The 17,949-nt window shown below is 40.8% G+C and overlaps 1 protein-coding gene across 1 annotated transcript in view; it reads right to left on the reverse strand.

The window, feature by feature from the left end:
• DLC1 (DLC1 Rho GTPase activating protein) overlaps nucleotides 1–17,949 on the reverse strand; it is a 354,065-nt gene that overhangs the window by 236,029 nt on the left and 100,087 nt on the right. The gene's annotated exons all lie outside the window — the stretch shown is intronic.

The raw sequence follows: 17,949 nt of genomic DNA on the forward strand, positions 1-17,949 counted from the left end.
TGCAGTCACTCCCTAGAAAGGAGGAGAGTTGTCTTGGTATAAGGAGGAACTCTGTGAGGAGAGTAAGTGAGTAACTCGGTCCTGCATGGGACTGCGAACTCTGGCAAGAAAGCAAGAGGGACAAGTAGCCTCAAGGAGCAGAGGAAGCTTCAGCAGTAACTGAGAGGTGGTGCAGAAGTTAGAGATGAGAGTCTAGAAAAGGATGAAGAGGTGGGTCTTAGCCCACAAAAGCTTATGCTCCAAAATATCTGTTAGTCTATAAGGGCTACGTCTACACATGAACACTACATCGAAATAGCTTATTTCGATGTAGTGACATCGATAACGTCTACACGTCCTCCAGGGCTGGCAACATCGATGCTCAACATCGACGTTGCGCAGCACCACATCAAAATAGGCGCTGCGAGGGAACGTCTACACGCCACAGTAGCCCACATCGAAATAAGGGTGCCAGGCACAGCTGCAGACAGGGTCACAGGGCGGACTCAACAGCAAGCCGCTCCCTTAAAGGGCCCCTCCCAGACACAGTTGCACTAAACAACACAAGATCCACAGAGCCGACAACTGGTTGCAGACCCTGTGCATGCAGCATGGATCCCCAGCTGCAGCAGCAGCAGCCAGAAGCCCTGGGCTAAGGGCTGCTGCACACGGTGACCATAGAGCCCCGCCGGGGCTGGAGAGAGAGCGTCTCTCAACCCCTCAGCTGATGGCCGCCATGGAGGACCCTGCTATTTCGATGTTGCGGGACGCGCAACGACTACACGGTCCCTACTTCGACTTTGAACGTTGAAGTAGGGCGCTATTCCTATCCCCTCATGGGGTTAGTGGCTTCGACGTCTCGCCGCTTAACGTCGATGTTAACATCGAAATAGTGCCCAACACGTGTAGCCATGACGGGCGCTATTTCGAAGTTAGTGCTGCTACTTCGAAGTAGCGTGCATGTGTAGACACGGCTAAGGTGCCACAGGACTTCTTGTTGTTTCTGAAGATACGGACTAACACAGCTACCTTTCTGATATCAGAGTTGGCCATTGAACAGATCATGGCTTCTGGCAATAGGGTTCCTGGGTTGAAATTCAGACTAGTGGGTGAGCCCATGTTTCTCTACAACCTCTGGTGAAGTGGCAGAGTCTGGACAGTGTATCAAAGGACCGCCTGAGATATTATGCCCAGTGATACCTCAGAAGTAGGGAACTAAATCCTCAGAGTGCCAAGACATAAAGAGAAAGTAACCTGAGTTTGCATTAAGAGAGAGGGTGCGCTAAGCCATTGAGCAAGCAGCTGAAGGAGGAGCTGCCAGAGTGACTGAGAGCTAAATGACCAGATATAGCCCTAAGGGTTTGCTACAGCAGTCAACAGTAAACTCTGTGACAATATTGCCAAGCTTTCTGTTCCTGCCTTCTGAAACAAGGCACAGATGGCTAAAAAAGTACCTTGGGAACAATCAGTCTTCTCTTTTGTATGCAGCAAGTATTCTGTACTGAGAAGCAGAACTGAGGCCTTAGAGGTAAGAAGTTAAAGGTATAATATGTGGATTACATGAAGACAGAAAATTTACTGAACTCTATACTCCACATGCAATTATTTGATCCCCCTGCAATATTTCCCGAGCAAGTGTGCAAATAAGTTAAACTATTATAGTGATAACTGTGACATTAGTAAAGCAAACTAAAGTAACCTACAGGGAAAATAAGTGAAAACATCATAGGAATTCCAATTAACCATTATAGTTTATAGAAAAGATCCCACTAAATCTTACTAGTGAATAGAAATGAGGAGAAAGGAGAACAAATGGGCTCGTTAAATACCTACTGGTCTTAAGGTAGTAGATCATGGTTAATTCCAACACAGAGTAGTGCTTATTTCACCACATCTTTTACATTCAATGTACGCCGCCATGTAAGCAAAACACCAGTGATTTTTCAAAAAGGCAGAATCAACCAGCCTTACATCAGGCACTTTTTTTTTTAAATTAACATCATATTTTAAGGAAAAATACATTGAAGTAAACCTCAGTAGATTATATGAAAAAACTGTCTTGAAATCAAGCAGAAAGTTTAATTTACTGAGATTTAATGAGACTCAGACCCAGAACATTCCTTCAGAGAAGTGTTGCTGAAGTTTGATCGGGATTTTTTAGTTTGTCATAGAAGCTTCCCGTGCTCTTGTTCTTAAACTAATGAGTGGAATTCTAGCTCTAGCGGTACAAGCTCTTCACATGTGTTTTCAGTATCTCCCTCATAATCTGCTCAGTTATTTTATTCAGGTTTAGGAGTAGTACGTCATTTGTTTATAATTCTGAAGTGGCAGCAAATTGAAGGGTTTTTGCATATTCACCATTCCTTAGAGGGTAAGAAAGTATTCATCCATAAGCATGACATCATAAACGCTTAGGCTCAAGCTATGAGAAAGAAGTACAGTTCATAACTAAATTTGGTTAAATTAAACAAGGAGACCTGCAATATTTTCACATTGCAAAACATTTACAAAGTGATCCACATTTCTGTGACTGACCTATTTTCACACATTCACAAGTAGCTATTGTAACAAACCTGCTTGCCAACAGGGGGCTCACACACCCTTTACTTTACTTTGACCGTTTGTTATTCACGGCATAGTAGCAGTTGTCCAAGTTCCAGGGTGTTAATTTTGTTCCCAGACACAAGAATGATTGAAGACGGACAAAATAATGAATTAAAACCACCCTGGTCACACTTGGCCATCCCTGTTTGTCAGTAAATATGGGCTTTCTTGTGAAGAACATCCATTTGCCTCCATCAATAAAAACATATCAACATACCAATCTTCATGAATAGTGATTATAAAACAACAAGAGCCTGACCGAACTGAGTAGCATTTCAGAGCTTAGCAAAGCATTGTCAACAACTGTCCATCCAACAGGAAACAATTAATTTAAAAGACATATTTCCTCCTCCCCCCCTTTACCTCTAAAAAGACAATAAGTGTTAGGGACTGAGCTATGGAGGGTCTTTCTAATCATCAGGGCAGGAAGCTTCCTTACTGGCTGGAGCAGAGATGATTAGGACTTGAATCAGGAGCTGAGTTATGAAGTCAATGGAGTGAGCAGGAGCTGAAGGTCGGAGTGGTGGTCAGAAGCCAAGTATCAGGTCCAGGGAGCATGACAGAGTTGAGAACCAGGAATCTGAAGCTGAGAATCAAAGCATGATTAGTCAGTCAGTAGAGGCAGGATCCAGGAGTGGAAACTGGGGAAGGAAACCAAGGATGGGAACCTGGGGTAGGAGCAGGAGCAAGGACGTAGCTGCAAGAAAGAGCAGAAACACAGCTGCAGGAGTGGAGTGCTATTGAACAACTAGAAACCTAAAGCTGCTGCAAGGGTTTAAGAATGTGCCTGCTGATCGACAATTCAAGAAGCCAGGTTCACTAGGTGAATCAGCTGAGGTCAATGATCTAGGTTTGAGTTCAGCTATGAATTCCTGACACTGTTTTAGCTCACCTCAAATCCATACTCAAAGTTCACTTTTTTCCAAGTGAAGCATTATCTACTACTCTGTTTGTACAGTGCCTAGCACAATGAAGTCCTGTTCTCGGTACTATAATAAAGGTACTACTCCAGGTACTACTTGAATACCAATAATAAAAACCTAAACCAGTAAGAAGATGATTGTGTCTGTGACAGTTAATTGAACTTGCTGCTTGGTCACAGCTCAGCAATCCACCAGCACAGACTTGCTTACACTTCAACTTGGATTTTAATGTTTGAGGTTTTGTATTTTCTTTTCAGAACGACTTATCTGCCCTTACAATACTAGATGGAAAAAAACCAGTGCTGCTCTCCTTTAAACTTTTCAAAGTTTTAGAGCTAATACAGATAACAATATTTGTCCTGTCCGTGCCTTCCTGAAGTTTTGTGAATATTAATCGTCTTGCATTTAGTTCATCTGGGAGCTTTAAGATTCAGGACAAAGTCTACCAAACAACTCATGTTTTTCCTGCAGAAATTTGGAAATGCCACATTTATCTTGGACTCAAATTGCTTAGCAGGCTGGTGTCACTGTAAAGCATACACATAAATGGCACCAATTTCATCACCACTCTTTCTAGGCACTAGAAATTCATCTAGAATTGAGGGACATGTGGCTTTCATTTATGGTGTGAGCCTCAGATCAAAGCCTAAAGTGCTCTATTGTATGTGTGACAAGGTTATAGTTAAAACAAAAAAGCAGTCAAGTAGCACTTTAAAGACTAATAAAATTAGGTGATGAGCTTTCATGGGACAGACCCACTTCTACAGATCATAGCCTTTCCTGAACAGCCTCAATATATAAAGCACAGAGGTCCAAAAATTATCAAGGCTGACAAATCAGAAAATTTGTTATCAAGGTTGGCAAAAAAGAAGAGCAGAGGGGCAGCAGGAGGCGGGTGTGGGGTGGGGAAGCAAGAGTTAGCTACAACAAAGTATTTAAAATAGTCCCTGTAATGGGCCAGGTAATTGCTGTCCCGGTTCAAACCATGTGTTAATGTGTTGAGTTTGAATATAAAGTGCTACTTGACTGCTTTTTTGTTTTGATAGAATACAGAATAACATGGCTATCTCTTTGTCACTATTCAAGGTTACAGTTGTCACCTATTAGTCAATGGATGATGAGTTTACTATCTTTTCCAATACCAGTGTTTTGGGAATTTACATGCGTTCTGTTGGCCTTCGTATGATTTTCTGCAATTAATAATATGGGAAGTAGATGGCAGATTATTTTTCTTACTCTGCCAGAGACACCTCTTCCAATTCCATGTCTACCCACTGCCTTCCCCACCACCTACCAGAAGGGGTTCTAGCAGTTTAGGATGACAGTTCTTCGAATAGATTGTGAACCCACAGGTGGATAGCCCACAAATATGAGTGAGGAGGTCTTTGTAGACCATCTTATTCTTCCTCATGGATGTATTTGTTGGCTCCTAGCTCAGCCCAAAAGATCCAGTTAGGGTAAAGTGCATGATAGTGAGACAGCTACAGAAACTTTTTTCCTCATCCAATCACGTAGATTGAAACCAGAATTCAACACGTGAAGAATTTGGTAAAGTTTCCATGCTTTTTGCATTTTGTGTCATGCCTCTAAGTGGTCTTGCTTCAGTCATGGTCATCAAACAAATAAAAATCATGGGCTGTTTTTCCACTTACTGCACAATGTTTTTGGGAGAGGTAATGGCTAAAACCTCCAGGTGCACAAGCACTGTAATGTTCCTGTGGGACATGCAATTAAATTTGTTGCCTAATGAACTAAAAAGCCTTTACCAACGGGAAACTTAAAGTTCTCACCTTTCACTGCTTTAGCTTTGATTTCCACTCCAAAAATCTTTCTTATAAATAAGTGAGAAGGAGATAAACTAACTTCACTGTTTCATGCAGTGCAAATTGGTGAGCAATTTTAAAGCAGAAAGAGGCATCTTAAAGAAGATTAAATAAGTCGTCTCCCCTCTTCAAAAAAATCTGGCGCTTGCGATTTTGTTACTAAGCTGGGAGGCTAGGTTTACCCATCAGGAATACTGGTGTGGGTGAAAACTCCAGGTGTAATCATATGACTGAATACTGTTCCCCACTGCAACTTGGCACCCTGCAAGAACATCATTATTATTATTTATGGCGACTTCAAAATCTCTTAGTGAGGCCTAGATCCTACAAACACACGTGTCACTTTTCTTACTCTAGTAGCTCTGCCAATTTGAACTTAATTACTTATGTGAGAAAATCTGTTCAACCCTTTGCAGGATGGGGCTGTAAGAGAAAACTGTAAACTGAGTAGAGTTGTGGGGTTGAAGATAAAATTGTATACAGGTGACATATACAGCTGGGAGCCTTCCCCTTCATCTGCTAACAATCACTGAACAATAGAGTGGATTTACTGGTTTTAAGAGAGATAAATCAGATTGAAATATTGTAATGCATGATATGTTGGAGAAGATTGGTGGAATTTAATTTCATGTTGTTTGAAGGAGAGCACTGATTCTAGGGTTTATGTTTGTCAAATCTAGATGTAAGACCAGGCCAATATAAAAGAAGATGATTTGTGAGGAGATAAGAACTTAGTTCACCCAGCACTGAATCCTCCTGGAGTGGAAAAGCAGCAGTAGAGACCATCTGCTACCTCTGCTCTACCAAAGACTCTTAAACTGCTGGTGCAGACCCATAGGTGGGTGTGGATGGCAAGGGCACAGCCAGGCCGGTGAGAAGATGCCTCTCTCTCTCTGAAGCCTTGCATGTTGAATAGTAACAGAGAGGAAGCCGTGCTAGTCTATACACTATCTGGTTGCCTTCTCCCAGTTGAATCCCTTTAAGCAGGGAGAAAAATAATTCCCTTGTAGCACAGCAGGATGCATACAGAAACGCCACTGTGCACATAGGAATGGAAGGGGCTGACAATTTTTTGACCTCTTTTTCCAACTTGATAGGATGTGGGAATAAAAAGTAGCTCCTAGATGAACGCAAACAAACATTCTCTTTGTAGATAAGAGCCCCCCCCCCCCCCCGCCGCACACAGCAGCAGGGCTAACAGCCACCACGGGCTTCAGGGCAATATGAGAAGGGGGCTGACTCTGAAGGAGTGGGGCCTATAGCAGTCAGCCCTTAGCACCACCTGGCCCGCAATGCTGGGCCCCTCCTCCTGTTCCCTCTCAGCCCCACAAAGCAGTGGAGAAGTGCTGCTGTGGGACTTCAAAAGGGACCCAGAGCTCTGGCTGCTGCCGCTGCCAAAGTTGCAGCAGTGATGGCAGCTGGAGCTCCGGGCTCCTTTGAAACATTGGGCTTTGGGGCAACTGCTCCTTTTGCTCACGCTGTCAGTGGGCCTGCACACGCAGCTTTCTCCTGCTATTCCTAGCGCACCCATTACTGTGGTAAAAAGTCACCACAAACACTTAAACTGAGGCGGAGGTTCCTTTTAAATTTTATGTGTGGGGCAAAAGTGGAGCTTAGGCTCCTAACTCTTCTGAACGGACTGTGAAAGGCCAACTATCCCTTGCTTTGATTGGGTAAAACAAAATGCTGCAGACGAGATTTTGCAATACCCAGATTCTGCTCTCTCCCTACTTTGTCCATCTCAAACAAATAAACATGTCAAAGTAGAGCTAGGGGGCAAATCTTGTTTCCCTTCCTGGAGCCAGAGAACTCTGCCTGTGGCAGATGAGATGCGGCATGATGGAATATGAACGTTTTGGCCTTGGTTTATTTTATTGTTTGAACTGATGAACCTTATTTCAAAATTCATCAACCAGCCAGCATGTATGCATTCTTTTTCCTCTCCCAAAGCTAACTACCATGATTGCTACTATAATACTAGTAATACTGCATACCAGTACTATGTACCTCAGACATGAGAACATACGTTCTGCAGAGTCAGAAAAAATATTTCTGTAATATGGTGATTGACTTAATTGGAACACAACTAAAACATTGTCTCATCTGAATAAAAAATTGCTGTCTCTGAATTCCATGTGGCAATTTTCAGCTCCAGGTTTCAATTCAGGATCATTTGGAGATTGAATCCATAGAGTTCACCCTATTTCTGCTTCCCATAATGATGGAAGTAATCCTGTTTAGGACTAATTGGACAATTTTCCCCTGAATACTTTAATAACTTTATTCTGTTTCTCAATGAAATTTCATTCCAGTGAAAAATGTACAGCTATTCATGGTGTCTGTGTAATTAATGGGAATATGTGTGTGTAAAATAAACATGTCTAAAATCATAATACAATGCTACAAGTCTGATTTTAAAACCACATGCTCAGTATAAATGTCTGAAAGTGTAAAGTTAATTTTTCTTTTGATCCCCTCTCACAACGTCAATGGCTTTCATAATTTAAGCAGTAGATGGCAGCATTCAGTACATAAATGGAATGAACAACTAAGGAGACTTAAAAGTACAATTAAAGCTGAATTCTTTATTGCTGTAGTCGTAAGACTCTCCTATTTTTTAAAACATTTTTCATCAGTACCAAAATAATATTCTATTGGAAAACAGTTTTAAGCTATCAGCTCTGTTTACTGTTTCTGTTGGCCACAAACACATTTGTGAGATGAACAAGAACACACTTAAAATTTCATATATACTAGGCATAAAATAGTTTGAAAGTAAAATGAAAAATATGCAGACATGTATATGTTTATAAACACACATCCATTTTAAATAAGACTGGGTATCTGAACGGGAACAGGAGATGTTGCATACACAGCAATTTGAAAACAAGGCTACTTATTTGGGTACAAAATAGTTTTAAAAACCTAATTTTAGCCATTCGCTTTGTAAAATTTTGTTCTGTATATACTATAGGCTATACAGGACCTATATTTTATAGCAAACATTATATTGCCATGTCAGTTTTCATAAACAAAACCTTCTGTTTCCCAGTAGCTGAAAGCTTTTGGGCCATGTATTATCCCTGAGCAAGAAGTCTCAGATGTCAAATCTGGGTTGGGGTTTTTGGTCCTAATCTCAGCAACTGTTTATTTTTCTCCTGCATTAAAATGAGCTCAGATAACATATTTGGGGATTTTACAGATTTATTTTGAATCTGAAAGCAGCAGATTACACAGAACTAAGGCAGAGTGGTTTTCCCTCATCTTTAAAGTATTGCATTTAGAAATCCTGATGAATTAATACAGGAAGTTATAGTCAAACAAATATCAGTGCACAAATTCCTTTTTGGAATTACATTAAAAATATCAAAGGAATAGGTTTCAGGAGAAATACATACAAAAAGTACCTAATTGATTTCAGCAGCTCACCACCACATGACTGACAGTTATTCGGACATAGTAAACGGACATGGTAGGTGACTGATGTATTGGAACAGGACAGCAGGGGTGGCAGGTGGGAGAGGGAGAAGGAAGACATATCCCTTAGGTTTACTATATTTGACCTTTCAAAAAAGAGGACACCCCTGAGCAGGAGTGTATCTGTATCAGTATCTGCCAACTCATGTTGTATTAATGGACTGCATATACCATAACACATTAATACAACGTGAGTTGGTAGATACTGATACAGATACACTCCATCTCAGGGGTGTCCTCTTTTTATATGGTAATGCTAACATCACTAAAACAATCTTCTAGTGTGGAAGTATAAAATGGCAGAAAATATTATTCCAGTCACCCTGAGCCAAATCCTGAAATCCATACCCACTTTTAATGAGTCAAAGCTTTCATTCAGCTATTAAAGGGACCATATATTTAGTCAGTTAACAAGTAAGATAAGCATTTCTCCCTCCATTATCCATCTTATTTAGTCAGGGAGAATTCTGTGAGTGCATACAGAGTGAAAAGGTAAATAAGCCTTCAGGAGTTTACCCAGTGTATCAGCATAATACTTGAAAAATTACACTGGAATGGATTTTAATACAGTTATTACTTATTATTGCATTTATAGCATGTTCGCCTCCCTGGAGGTGTCAGATTTGGAATGAATAATATCGGTACAATTTCAGAGTGACACAGATCCTACAGGCACAACTCACAGATTTGCCTGGAGACTTTTCGCCCATATGTTGCATGACTATGGACTCCTGACATTGCAGTTTTTCAGGAAGATTTCTTTCTCAATGACTACCCTTTGTGAATTTTTTTACCCTTGAACACGATGACACTAGACAGGCCACGGTCCATGGAACCGTTCAGCTGGCATGAAAATGTATTGAAATTATGAAATAGATATGGTCCTTTCTAATGCTCTTGATTGTTACTCTTTAGAACAAAGATTGGCAAGATCACAAAAAAGCAAAATAAAGACAGGGAGACAGTGACTTCTAAAACAGTTGTTTGGTGTCTAATACACTTGAGAATTTGGTCCTAAACTTCTGAGTATTGAGAGCACAACAAACAGCTATTCATCACATATCAAGAATTCCGTGGTTAGGGAAGGATTGTACTGTCTTGGATTGAGAACAATCATTTAAACTTCATTTCTTGATGTACAAGGCAACTATGACACGCAGAAGAACAATGAAACCTGTTTCTACAATATACATATCTCATGGATGCTTATTTTTTATAGAGGAAGCTTTCATTTCTTGACAGTTCATGAACTAAACTGTATAAATGCTGAGCATTCATTTACAAAAATGCCTCTTTGCATAGGGGTTTGAGCATTTGTTATCAGTTGTTTGAATTTTAAGGCTCATTAGTAGCTGAAAGCCAGTGCTGCCACCAGGGCTGTCCTTTGCATCTATGGGACCCTGTGCAGTATTATTAAACTGATGCCCCTATGCTCAACTTGCTGTTAGTAATACAAACGGGATAAAGCTCCCCACAGAGACCTCTGTGCCCTCTGCCTCATAAAGAATGTAAACACCAGCATTTACTTTTTTTACACTGTTTCAGTCTCTCCACCTGTACCAATCAGTGCAACTCTGCCTTTGTATTGCTGCCCAGCTTTCTTCTGGGGCAGGGCATTGAGGTCTCTCTATAGAAAACGCAACTTCTGAGGTTCTTCTAATTTGCTTTCCTCCCCCTTCTCTCCGTCTCTTTCCCCATTCCTTCTTGAGCACTAACCTCTTGTATTCTTTCCAAGCCCCTTGCCTGTGAATTGACTAATTAGTTCATGAACCTCCTAACCTGTCTGGCCTACTAATCAAATACAGCTTGGGACAATCAAGCATACTCAGAAGAATCTAACTGGTGCCAACAGTGACCCAAGTACTGACTCAAGCGCCATCTCTGAGCCGTTGGTCACAAAAGACATGTAGGATCTTGATTTCAGTAGGGCTTTTCAAACAGATCCACATGACGGCCTCATAAGCAAACTAAAGAAACATGGTCTAGATAAAATTACTATAAAGCAGGTGCATAACTGGTATGCATTCAAAGAGTCGTCATCAATTTCTTGCCCAGCGGGGAAGATGAGTCTAGTGGAATCCCACAGACATCTAGTACGGTTTGATATTTTCAGGAGTGACTTGGACAATGGAGGAGAGAGTATGCTTATAAAATCTGTGGATCAAACCCAGATGAGAGGCGTTGCAGGACTTCTAAGCACAAGAATTGAATTAAAAATGACCTTAACAAACTGGAGAATGGGTCTGAAATCAAAAAGATGAAATTCAAGAAAGACAAATGCCAAGTACTTGTACAGGCAAACTGATTATGAGTTAATAATCAAAAGGTTTTTATTATTAGGTGTATGAACTAGACCATCATATGTAAGACATGAGAAGCAACTGTCCTGCTAAATTTCAGCATTGGAAAAGCCTCAGCTGGAGTATCATGTCAGCTTCTGGGTGCCACATTTTAGAAAACATGCGGACAAACTGGAGACAGGCCAGAGGACAGCAGTAAAAATGAGGAAATGTTAAAAAAAACAACACTTGGTATGTTGAATCTTGAGGAAAAAGACTGAGGGGGGACCTGATCCAAGTTGTGAAATATGTTAAGGACCATGAATGACCGTGTGTGTTGTGTTGTGAACAAGACATGAGAAGTCATCCTTCCGCTCTGCTCTGCACTGGTTAGGCCTCAGTTGGAGAATTGTGTCCAGTTCTGGGCACCGCATTTCAAGAAAGATGTGGAGAAATTGGAAAGGGTCCAGAAAAGAGCAACAAGAATAATCAAAGATCTAGAGAACATGACCTATGAAGAAAGGCTGAAAGAATTGGGCTTGTTTAGTTTGGAAAAAAGAAGATTAAGAGGGGACATGATAGCGGTTTTCAGGTATCTAAAAGGGTGTCATAAGGCAGAGGGAGAAAACTTGTTCTTGGCCTCTGAGGACAAAACAAGAAGCAATGGGCTTAAACTGCAGCAAGGGAGGTTTAGGTTGGACATTAGGAAAAAGTTCCTCTGACAAGTAACTAAGGGTTCTATCTTTAATAGTTTGGTAACATTTGTATACCTTGCCACATCAATAACTTTTTATTTTAATTAATTGCATCAGTGCCTGAAATCATATTACATATTATATATCTTATAATTTGTATATGTCAATTGTAGCTTCAAAGTATTTATGTATCAGCTCAGGACAGCCTATACAGTGGGGTTAAAGGAGTTAAGAGATTTTTACTTTTTAAATTATTGATTTTGAAAAGAAAGATAATTTTAGCACCTCTGCCAGTGAAAGGATTTATATATAATGTCATAAGGAACTGCCATGAAGAGTAAAACTACCTTTTTTTCCATATGCCAGTAGATGTCAACTTCCATCACTAGGAAATAAACCTCAAGGCAAACTTTTGGTTTTGGGTACTCTATCATAATAAAGGGAGGAACAGATTGAGAATCTGAAAGTGGAAGGCAGCTTCGGTGAAAGTGATCATGCAATCATAGAGTTCACAATTTTAAGGAAGGGTAGAAGGGAGAACAGCAAAATAGAGACAATGGATTTCAGGAAGTCGGATTTTGGTAAACTCAGAGAGATGGTAAGTAGGGTCCCATGGGAAGCAAGATTGAGGGGAAAAACAGAGGAGAGTTGGCGGTTTTCAAAGGGACATTATTAAGGGCCCAAAAGAAAGCTATTCCTCTGCCTCGGAAAGATAGAAAATATGGCAAAAGACTGCCTTGGCTTAACCAGGAGATTTTGTGTGATCTCAAAATAAAAAAGGAATCATGTAAAAAATGGAAACTAGGACAAATTACGAAGGCTGAATATAGGCAAACAGCACAGGAATGCAGGGGCAAGATTAGACAGGCAAAGGCACAAAATGAGCTCAAATTAGCTACGGCCATAAAGGGAAACAAGACGACTTTTTATAAATACATTAAAAGCAAGAGGAAGACCAAGGATAGGGTAGGCCCATTGTCAGTGAGGAGGGAGAAACAGTAACGGGAAACTTGGAAATGGCAGAGATGCTTCATGACTTCTTTGTTTCCATCTTCACTGATAAGTCTGAAGAAGGAATGCCTAACATAGTGAATGGTAGTGGGAAAGGAGTAGGTTTAGAAGATAAAATAAAAGAAGAACAAGTTAAAAATCACTTAGGAAAATTAGATGTCTGCAAGTCACCATGGCCTGATGAAATGCATCCTAGAATACTCAAGGAGCTGATGGAGGAGGTATCTGAGCCATTAGCTATCATCTCTGGAAAATCATGGGAGACAGGAGAGATTCCAGAAGACTGGAAAAAGGCAAATATAGCACCCATCTATAAAAGGGGGAATAAGAACAATGCAGAAACTAGAGACTGGTCAGTTTAACTTCTGTGCTAGGAAAGATAACGGAACAAGTAATTAAGGAAATCATCTGCAAACACTTGGAAGGTCGTAAGCTAACAGGGAACAGCCAGCATGGATTTGCAAAGAACAAATCACATCAAACCAATTTGATAGCTTTCTTTGATAGGATAACAAGCCTTGTGGATAAGGGAGAAGCAGTGGATGTGGTATACCTAGATTTTAGTAAGGTATTTGATACGGTCTCACATGATATTCTTATCAATAAACTAGGCAAATACAACTTAGATGGGGCTACTATAAGGTGGGTGCAAAACTGGCTGGATAACCTTACTCAGAGTAGTTCTTAATGGTTCTCAATCCTGCTGAAAAGGTATAACAACAGGTGTTCTGCAGGGGTCTGTCTTGGGACCGGTTCTGTTCAATATCTTCATCAACGATTTAGATATTGGCATAGACAGTACGCTTATTAAGTTTGCAGATGATACCAAGCTAGGAGGGGATGCAACTGCTTTGGAGGATAGGGTCAAAATTCAAACTGATCTGGACAAATTGGAGAAGTGGTCTGAAGTAAACAGGATGAAGTTTAATAAGAACAAATGCAAAGTGCTCCAACTTAGGAAAGAACAATCAGTTTCACACATACAGAATGGGAAGCGACTGCCTTGGGAGGAGTATGGCAGAAAGGGATCTAGGGGTTATAGTGGACCACAAGTTAAATATGAGCCAGTGTGATGCTGTTGCAAAAAAAACCAAACATGATTCTGGGATGCATTAACAGGTGTGTTGTGAACAAGACACGAGAAGTCATTCTTCCGCTCTACTCTGCGCTGATTAGGCCTCAGTTGGAGTATTGTGTTCAGTTCTGGGCACCTCATTTCAAGAAAGATGTGGAGAAACTGGAAAGGGTCCAGAAAAGAGCAACAAGAATAATGAAAGATCTAGAAAACATGACCTATGAAGAAAGGCTGAAAGAATTGGGCTTGTTTAGTTTGGAAAAAAGAAGATTAAGGAGGGACATGATAGTGGTTTTCAAGTATCTAAAAGGGTGTCATAAGGAGGAGGGAGAAAACTTGTTCTTCTTGGCCTCTGAGGATAGAGCAAGAAGCAATGGGCTTAAAATGCAGCAAGGGAGGTTTGGGTTAGACATTAGGAAAAAGTTCCTAACGGTCAGGGTGGTCAAACACTGGAATAAATTGCCTAGGGAGGTTGTGGAATCTCCATCTCTGGAGATATTTAAGAACAAGTTAGATAAATGTCTATCAGGGATGGTCTAGACAGTACTTGGTCCTGCCATGAGGGCAGGGGGCTGGACATGATGACCTCCCAAGGTCCTTTCCAGTCCTAGCATTCTATGATTCTATGAGATGCAGCCCAATGTCTGTATTTGAGAATGGGCTTCAGTCAGACTTAGGTACTTACATGGCTCCACTACCAAATATGCAAACACTTTGCAATCTCTCATGCATTTTCCCTCACAACACTATTTACAGACAGGAAACAGATACAGAGGGCCTAAGTGGCTTGCCCAAAGTCACGCAGGAAATTTGGGGCAGAGCTAGGACTTTTGTCTGAGATCACTGGTCGTGTCATAGCTAGTGTATCATTCTTCCTCACTTTATTCTGCCCATGATGCATTGCTTTGTCTATACAGGCTTCTTTGGTGAAGTCAGTGCCTTGAATGCATGTAAGAGCAGAGTCTCTTTCTTATCAAAGAGTTTACTATGTAATCTGATGTGATTGAGGAACACCCAATATATATCTCCCCTCTTTTTTTTTTTTTTGGTTTCCTCAAGCATAGTAATATCTTAAAAGAGTTAAAATGTTTAGGTATTTTTATGCTCTATAAACTGAACATAAATTGTATATGAGCTCTTTTTAGTTATTCCTTTCAGTAACTAATTGTAGTTATATTTTGCTCTTTACACATTGATAGTAAATAGCAGTACCGACTAAAAATAAACACCTGCAATCCTTAAGGCATTACAATGGTTCTACTCCAGAAGGAAATGAATATTTTTCAAATAGCTCCCATTAAAAAGAGTTCTCTAAGTTTCCACAGCAGGAAATAAGATGTAAAATTAAGCTATTCTGAGCCAGCTACCATAACAAAACAAACTATGACAACATTCGTTTCCACAGATAGAGCAGTACAGCATAAGCGATTTCACAGGGGAGACCATCTGCACTTAGACATCCCTGTTGACTGTTCTGGGATGGTTTGACCAGCTGGTGTTGGACACATATTTGTTACAGACCAATGCCAAATGGTTCCTTCGAGTCATGTACACTTGGCTCTAACTGATTTCTGTGCAGCATGGTGTCAAACATGCCAACTAAATGTCTTGATTACAGCACCTAGTGGTGGATATCCCTTTCAGTGGGTTTAGATAATAGACTAACCCTGGGTCCAAGGTATATGAGCATGAGAGTTGGGGGATAGTTCCCTTTAGGCGATTCAAAGAAAGCACTTTGTAAGAACCAGTGGCTGCTGGATCAGAGGCAAATATCTCAGTTGGCTGACAGTAGGTATGCATCGGCACTATGCTTGCTGGCTTTCGGTGCCCAGGCTAGCATGTCCTGAAATTACAAGATCCTCAGTGGTAGAGTACACTTGGCAGAGGTGGGCACACATGGTAGAGGTTGGCACCGTCCTGCTTTTGGGGTTGTACTCCTTCCCAAGTGGATGGGGTGAGAGAAAACAACACAGAGATTGGATCCATTGTTTATTTATCTAATTTATTGCCAAAGTATCAGAGAGCTGTTGGTATCAAAACAAAGAGCAGTCAAGTAGCACTTTAAAGACTAGCAAAATAGTTTATTAGGTGAGTTTTCGTGGGACAGACCCACTTCGGTCTGTTCCACGAAAGCCCACCTAATAAACTATTTTGCTAGTCTTTAAAGTGCTACTTGACTGCTTTTTGCTTTGATAGTGTATAGACTAGCACGGCTTCCTCTCTCTTACTATTCAACATGCAGAGCTGTTGGTGTGATCATACTCACTAAATCTTCCCAGGGAAACACTCTGGAATAAATGCAGCATGAAAAGTTTCGGGAAGAGGGTTCTTGTTTAGGGACAACTGGGGGAGATTTTGAAAACTGAGTTAATAAAACTGAGACCTCAAATCAATCCTACATATGGCGCGACTGCTACAACTCTATACATCTGTGTGCACTGTGTTAAAATAATTAAAATTATTCCATAGTGAAAGAAAAAGTACAATTATTGCAGGAAGTCCCAAGACAGAAAATGAACTACTCAAATACGTGCAGCATTAACTCAGAGCCAAAGTCATCAAAGAACAAATGTTTTTAAACATGGAATTAACATGTCTCCATGCCACGCTCCAGTGATGTCTGTCCCACAGCACCACTGTATACCAGAAAGCCAGCTGTTCAAAGACCCCCAAATGCTAGTAGTGAAACCTAAATGAAAAAAAAATATTTGTTACCTTTGAGAGTCTTTGACACTTGCTCTCTCAACAATGGGATGGTGAAATGGAATATTCAGACTGCATCCTCTAACAACTGTCCTGTGCTCAAGAGCACTGTGCTTTTCTGCAATTATTGACAAAGTACAGAGCCCTCTATTTGCTATAGTTGTGCACCAAGTTCAAATGATTAATTACATGGGATTAATTTTTACACAAGCACAGAATCCTAAATCCACCTAAATGTATATTGGAACTTTCATACGTGCTACAATGAAGAGCCATTAGTTATCTTGCTATGACAGTGCAGCACACAATTATATACTTATTTTTTACATGCATAAGTTTGCTGTTTTGTCCCAGCTCATCTTTTGTTTCTAAGTTTTGGACCAAGTTCTCTGCCAGTCCAATTACCTTTCAGCGTAGCAGTGGGGAGAAGTGAAAGGATCTGCCACAGAGTTAGTGAAGACTCCCAGATTCTCTGGTTGGTCCTGTGCCAGCCCTGGCAGAGTTTAGAGAAGACGAAACTTCTCTGGTTGATGAAGTGAAGATTTACCTAGCAGAAGAATCTGAAGAAGTGAGAAGGGCAGAAGGAGCCAGGGCCTTACTTGGGTGTTTCTGGGGCATTCTGGTTAAGTGGAGTTGCAACAGCACGTGAGGATGAAAAGAGGAGTCCCAGCTCGGAGGCCCTTAGCCACCTGCCCTCATCGAAAGGTAAGTCAGTGGGGCAGAGAGGAAGAAGCCCTTTCAAATCCCACCACCTTACCCACATTTTGGGGAGAAAAACAAATCATATTTAACATGGGTTTTGCACCAAAATCTCTCTTCTGAAATGCCAGTCATCTAAACTACAGGAAATTGCATCAGGAATGTGAGAATAGACAAGGAACACTCAGACTCTCCCATTCTCGTGTGCATATGTGCAGGGAGAAATGGGGGCAGGGAATGCTAAGAACTGCTTTGCACACTGCCCACACAGATGACATCATTGCAGAAAGTTTTGTTCTCTGTCGGTCCCCTTCACTCATTTCTCCTTGCTGATATCCTGTCACCCTGAGGTGATGCAACATTGCATCACCACATAATGTTACAATCTGTGATCACTGTCATGTAAATCAGTGAGCTCTTGTCTGTCTCAAACCTCTACAACCGCGATGTAAACTTATGCTATCACAAACTGAATCCCACAGAAAGATATTCCTTACAGCTGCTGTAAATCTTATTTTCCAGAGTTAAACACTGTGTCTCCATTATAGTTTGTCTTTTTACATGAAAGACAAACTTACAACAGTTATCAGCATACAGTCCTAGGTTAAATGTGACACCTCTCATTTATCTATGCCATAATATGTATTTTGAGCTGCATTTGTATTTTTAGGAAACATGTTA

The sequence above is a fragment of the Carettochelys insculpta genome, chromosome 4, assembly GCF_033958435.1.
Source record: "Carettochelys insculpta isolate YL-2023 chromosome 4, ASM3395843v1, whole genome shotgun sequence".
Classification (NCBI taxonomy): Eukaryota; Metazoa; Chordata; order Testudines; family Carettochelyidae; genus Carettochelys; species Carettochelys insculpta.